Genomic DNA, 6,052 nt, shown 5'->3' with positions numbered 1-6,052 from the left:
AAATACAATTTGATTTGAAGAACTGTTCATTGAAAGGGAACGGACAGGTCAGGTGATAGGCAGCGGAGAAGCCAGGTGATGGATAGGCCAGGTGAGGCGCAGCGGAGAAGCCAGGTGATAGGCAGTGGACAGGCCAGGTGAAAGGCAGCGGACAGGCCAGGTGATGGATAGGCCAGGTTATGGATAGGCCAGGTGAGGCGCAGCGGAGAAGCCAGGTGATAGGCAGCGGACAGGCCAGGTGATGGATAGGCCAGGTTATGGATAGGCCAGGTGAGGCGCAGCGGAGAAGCCAGGTGATAGGCAGTGGACAGGCCAGGTGATGGATAGGCCAGGTTATGGATAGGCCAGGTGAGGCGCAGCGGAGAAGCCAGGTGATAGGCAGTGGACAGGCCAGGTGAAAGGCAGCGGAGAAGCCAGGTGATAGGCAGTGGACAGGCCAAGTGAAAGGCAGCGGACAGGCCAGGTGATGGATAGGCCAGGTTATGGATAGGCCAGGTGAGGCGCAGCGGAGAAGCCAGGTGATAGGCAGTGGACAGGCCAGCTGAAAGGCAGCGGACAGGCCAGGTGATGGATAGGCCAGGTTATGGATAGGCCAGGTGAGGCGCAGCGGAGAAGCCAGGTGATAGGCAGTGGACAGGCCAGCTGAAAGGCAGCGGACAGGCCAGGTGATGGATAGGCCAGGTTATGGATAGGCCAGGTGAGGCGCAGCGGAGAAGCCAGGTGATAGGCAGTGGACAGGCCAGCTGAAAGGCAGCGGACAGGCCAGGTGATGGATAGGCCAGGTTATGGATAGGCCAGGTGATGGGCAGCGGAGAAGCCAGGTGAGTCATGAAAGAACAGTGAAGACATGAGACACGCAACTCAAAAACCTCCCCTATTGATCTTGTTCAGAGACAATTATCCTCCCTAGACTAGCCTACAACAACACTATGATCCTACCTAGACTAGTCTACAACAACACTATGATCCTACCTAGACTAGCCTACGACAACACTATGATCCACCCTAGACTAGCCTACAACAACACTATGATCCTACCTAGACTAGCCTACAACAACACTATGATCCTACCTAGACTAGTCTACAACAACACTATGATCCTACCTAGACTAGCCTACAACAACACTATGATCCACCCTAGACTAGCCTACGACAACACTATGATCCACCCTAGACTAGTCTACAACAACACTATGATCCTACCTAGACTAGCCTACAACAACACTATGATCCTACCTAGACTAGCCTACGACAACACTATGATCCACCCTAGACTAGTCTACAACAACACTATGATCCTACCTAGACTAGCCTACGACAACACTATGATCCACCCTAGACTAGTCTACAACACTATGATCCTACCTAAACTAGCCTACAACACTATGATCCTACCTAGACTAGCCTACAACAACACTATGATCCTACCTAGACTAGTCTACAACAACACTATGATCCTACCTAGACTAGCCTACGACAACACTATGATCCACCCTAGACTAGTCTACAACACTATGATCCTACCTAGACTAGCCTACAACAACACTATGATCCTACCTAGACTAGCCTACAACACTATGATCCTACCTAGACTAGCCTACAACAACACTATGATCCTACCTAGACTAGCCTACAACAACACTATGATCCACCCTAGACTATCCTACAACAACACTATGATCCTACCTAGACTAGCCTACTACAACAACACTATGATCCTAGACTAGCCTACAACAACACTGATCCTACCTAGACTAGTCTACAACAACACTATGATCCTACCTAGACTAGCCTACAACAACACTATGATCCTCCCTAGACTAGCCTACAACAACACTATGATCCTACCTAGACTAGCCTACAACAACACTATGATCCTACCTAGACTAGCCTACAACAACACTATGATCCTACCTAGACTAGCCTACAACAACACTATGATCCTACCTAGACTAGCCTACGACAACACTATGATCCACCCTAGACTAGCCTACAACAACACTATGATCCTACCTAGACTAGTCTACAACACTATGATCCACCCTAGACTAGCCTACAACAACACTATGATCCACCCTAGACTAGCCTACAACAACACTATGATCCTACCTAGACTAGCCTACTACAACAACACTATGATCCTAGACTAGCCTACAACAACACTATGATCCTACCTAGACTAGTCTACAACAACACTATGATCCTACCTAGACTAGCCTACAACAACACTATGATCCTCCCTAGACTAGCCTACAACAACACTATGATCCTACCTAGACTAGCCTACAACAACACTATGATCCTACCTAGACTAGCCTACAACACTATGATCCTACCTAGACTAGCCTACAACACTATGATCCTACCTAGACTAGCCTACAACAACACTGTATCTGCCAGCTGTTGGCTAGAGTGCACGTGACTATACCAGCACTGTAGTCTACACCCCCAGGACCCCGAATAATATTTATTAATCAAAAGCAGTTGTTTAAATATGCAAAATCTGTTTCGTTTTAATGCTGTTGAGACATTTTAATTGGCTAAATTAATTTTGATCCATATTTAGTGTAAGACAAGTTATAGGTCGGTCTGTTGTTGAACACGTGACATTAGGTAGGGTAGACACTAGCCTTTATTGGTAATTACTGCAGTATTGTAACAGTACTACTAATAATACAACTATTTGAGAAGGTTTGAATCCCAAGCAACCTGCCTATACATTGAAGTACAGCAGACCAACATAGCTACTGTAGTAGGTCAAAGCTTTGTGCTGGGAAAAACCTTGGTGGAGCATGGGTGGAGTAGGGATTGTGGTGCTGTAAAACCTTGGTGGAGCATGGGTGGAGTAGGGATTGTGGTGCTGTAAAACCTTGGTGGAGCATGGGTGGAGTAGGCATTGTGGTGCTGTAAAACCTTGGTGGAGCATGGGTGGAGTAGGCATTGTGGCGCTGTAAAACCTTGGTGGAGCATGGGTGGAGTAGGCATTGTGGTGCTGTAAAACCTTGGTGGAGCATGGGTGGAGTAGGGATTGTGGCGCTGTAAAACCTTGGTGGAGCATGGGTGGAGTAGGCATTGTGGCGCTGTAAAACCTTGGTGGAGCATGGGTGGAGTAGACATTGTGGCGCATTAAAACCTTGGTGGAGCATGGGTGGAGTAGGCATTGTGGCGCTGTAAAACCTTGGTGGAGCATGGGTGGAGTAGGCATTGTGGCGCTGTAAAACCTTGGTGGAGCATGGGTGGAGTAGGCATTGTGGCGCTGTAAAACCTTGGTGGAGCATGGGTGGAGTAGGCATTGTGGCGCTGTAAAACCTTGGTGGAGCATGGGTGGAGTAGGCATTGTGGCGCTGTAAAACCTTGGTGGAGCATGGGTGGAGTAGGCATTGTGGCGCTGTAAAACCTTGGTGGAGCATGGGTGGAGTAGGCATTGTGGCGCTGTAAAACCTTGGTGGAGCATGGGTGGAGTAGGCATTGTGGCGCTGTAAAACCTTGGTGGAGCATGGGTGGAGTAGGCATTGTGGCGCTGTAAAACCTTGGTGGAGCATGGGTGGAGTAGGCATTGTGGCGCTGTAAAACCTTGGTGGAGCATGGGTGGAGTAGGCATTGTGGCGCTGTAAAACCTTGGTGGAGCATGGGTGGAGTAGGCATTGTGGCGCTGTAAAACCTTGGTGGAGCATGGGTGGAGTAGGCATTGTGGCGCTGTAAAACCTTGGTGGAGCATGGGTGGAGTAGGCATTGTGGCGCTGTAAAACCTTGGTGGAGCATGGGTGGAGTAGGCATTGTGGCGCTGTAAAACCTTGGTGGAGCATGGGTGGAGCATGTGGCGTTGTGCGTAAAACCTTGGTGGAGCATGGGTGATGGCGTGTAGAACCGGTGGAGCATGGGTGGAGTAGGCATTGTGGCGCTGTAAAACCTTGGTGGAGCATGGGTGGAGTAGGCATTGTGGCGCTGTAAAACCTTGGTGGAGCATGGGTGGAGTAGGCATTGTGGCGCTGTAAAACCTTGGTGGAGCATGGGTGGAGTAGGCATTGTGGCGCTCATGTGAATTTCCTTTATTTTTCATTTTCAGACTAATACCTACTTCTCACTGAAAATTGAATTTTTTTTTTTTTTTTTTATCAATCTGGATTCAGGAACACCTATCTAAGTAAAGCTTTTGGACAGAGTGTCTCGCTTGATGTAAGAGAATACAATCATATAAGAAAATAGTATTGTCATTCATGTTAGATGTAATTACATTTAATCTGCTGCATTAAAAACATACATTTACCTTGTAAATATACAAGGCAGCTGGATTGAGGACACGATGAATGAATGGACCTACTGTACTATAAACTAACAGGACTGGCTGTGTTAAGACACGATGATGGACCTACTGTACTATAGACTAACAGGACTGGCTGTGTTAAGACACGATGATGGACCTACTGTACTATAGACTAACAGGACTGGCTCTGTTAAGACACGATGAATGAATGGACCTACTGTATTATAAACTAACAGGACTAGCTGTGTTAAGACACGATGAATGAATGGACCTACTGTACTATAAACTAACAGGACTGGCTGTGTTAAGACACGATGATGGACCTACTGTACTATAGACTAACAGGACTGGCTGTGTTAAGACACGATGAATGAATGGACCTACTGTACTATAGACTAACAGGACTGGCTGTGTTAAGACACGATGAATGAATGGACCTACTGTATTATAAACTAACAGGACTGGCTGTGTTAAGACACTATGATGCACCTACTGTACTATAAACTAACAGGACTAGCTGTGTTAAGACACGATGAATGAATGGACCTACTGTACTATAGACTAACAGGACTGGCTGTGTTAAGACACGATGAATGAATGGACCTACTGTACTATAAACTAACAGGACTAGCTGTGTTAAGACACGATGAATGGGCCTACTGTACTATAAACTAACAGGACTGGCTGTGATAAGACACGATGATGGACCTACTGTACTATAGACTAACAGGACTGGCTGTGTTAAGACACGATGATGGACCTACTGTACTATAGACTAACAGGACTAGCTGTGTTAAGACATGATGAATGAATGGACCTACTGTACTATAAACTAACAGGACTGGCTGTGTTAAGACACGATGAATGGACCTACTGTACTATAAACTAACAGGACTGGTCTGTTAAGACACGATGAAGATGGACCTACTGTACTATAGACTAACAGGACTAGCTGTGTTAAGACACGATGATGATGCACCTACTGTACTATAAACTAACAGGACTGGCTGTGTTAAGACACGATGAAGATGGACCTACTGTACTATAGACTAACAGGACTGGCTGTGTTAAGACACGATGAATGAATGGACCTACTGTACCATAAACTAACAGGACTGGCTGTGTTAAGACACGATGATGGACCTACTGTACTATAGACTAACAGGACTGGCTGTGTTAAGACACGATGAATGAATGGACCTACTGTACTATAAACTAACAGGACTGGCTGTGTTAAGACACGATGATGGACCTACTGTACTATAGACTAACAGGACTGGCTGTGTTAAGACACGATGAATGAATGGGCCTACTGTACTATAAACTAACAGGACTGGCTGTGTTAAGACACTATGATGCACCTACTGTACTATAGACTAACAGGACTGGCTGTGTTAAGACACGATGATGGACCTACTGTACTATAAACTAACAGGACTGGCTGTGTTAAGACACTATGATGCACCTACTGTACTATAAACTAACAGGACTGGCTGTGTTAAGACACGATGAATGAATGGACCTACTGTACTATAAACTAACAGGACTGGCTGTGTTAAGACACGATGATGGACCTACTGTACTATAGACTAACAGGACTGGCTCTGTTAAGACACGATGAATGAATGGACCTACTGTACCATAAACTAACAGGACTAGCTGTGTTAAGACACGATTAATGAATGGACCTACTGTACTATAGACTAACAGGACTGGCTGTGTTAAGACACGATGAATGAATGGACCTACTGTACTATAAACTAACAGGACTGGCTGTGTTAAGACACG

General features: G+C 46.2%; 1 protein-coding gene and 1 long non-coding RNA gene across 8 annotated transcripts in view; both read right to left on the bottom strand.

Moving 5' to 3' along the window:
* Nucleotides 1-4,220: 4,220 nt before the first annotated feature.
* Nucleotides 4,221-5,122, bottom strand: LOC123743725 (uncharacterized). Of its 2 annotated transcripts, none has more exons than XR_006770548.1 (2): nucleotides 4,973-5,122; nucleotides 4,221-4,867 (listed from the first exon to the last, which is right to left on the bottom strand). It is a non-coding gene; the product is annotated as an uncharacterized lncRNA (long non-coding RNA). The 2 variants fall into 2 exon arrangements; XR_006770549.1 differs by having other exon boundaries at nucleotides 5,025-5,122.
* Nucleotides 5,123-5,298: 176 nt separating this feature from the next.
* Nucleotides 5,299-6,052, bottom strand: part of LOC106591515 (tyrosine-protein kinase Tec-like) — a 106,423-nt gene continuing 105,669 nt past the window's right edge. For 2 of the 6 annotated variants that reach the window (XM_045721410.1, XM_045721414.1), the window contains one exon: nucleotides 5,299-6,009. The gene's annotated coding sequence lies outside the window, so the exon portion shown is untranslated. The remainder of the gene's footprint in view (nucleotides 6,010-6,052) is intronic. The other 4 variants (XM_045721413.1, XM_045721412.1, XM_045721411.1 and 1 more) reach the window with 4 other exon arrangements.

Source organism: Salmo salar, chromosome ssa07, assembly GCF_905237065.1.
Source record: "Salmo salar chromosome ssa07, Ssal_v3.1, whole genome shotgun sequence".
In the NCBI taxonomy this organism is placed as follows: domain Eukaryota; kingdom Metazoa; phylum Chordata; class Actinopteri; order Salmoniformes; family Salmonidae; genus Salmo; species Salmo salar.
This window is presented reverse-complemented; position numbering and strand designations above follow the sequence as displayed.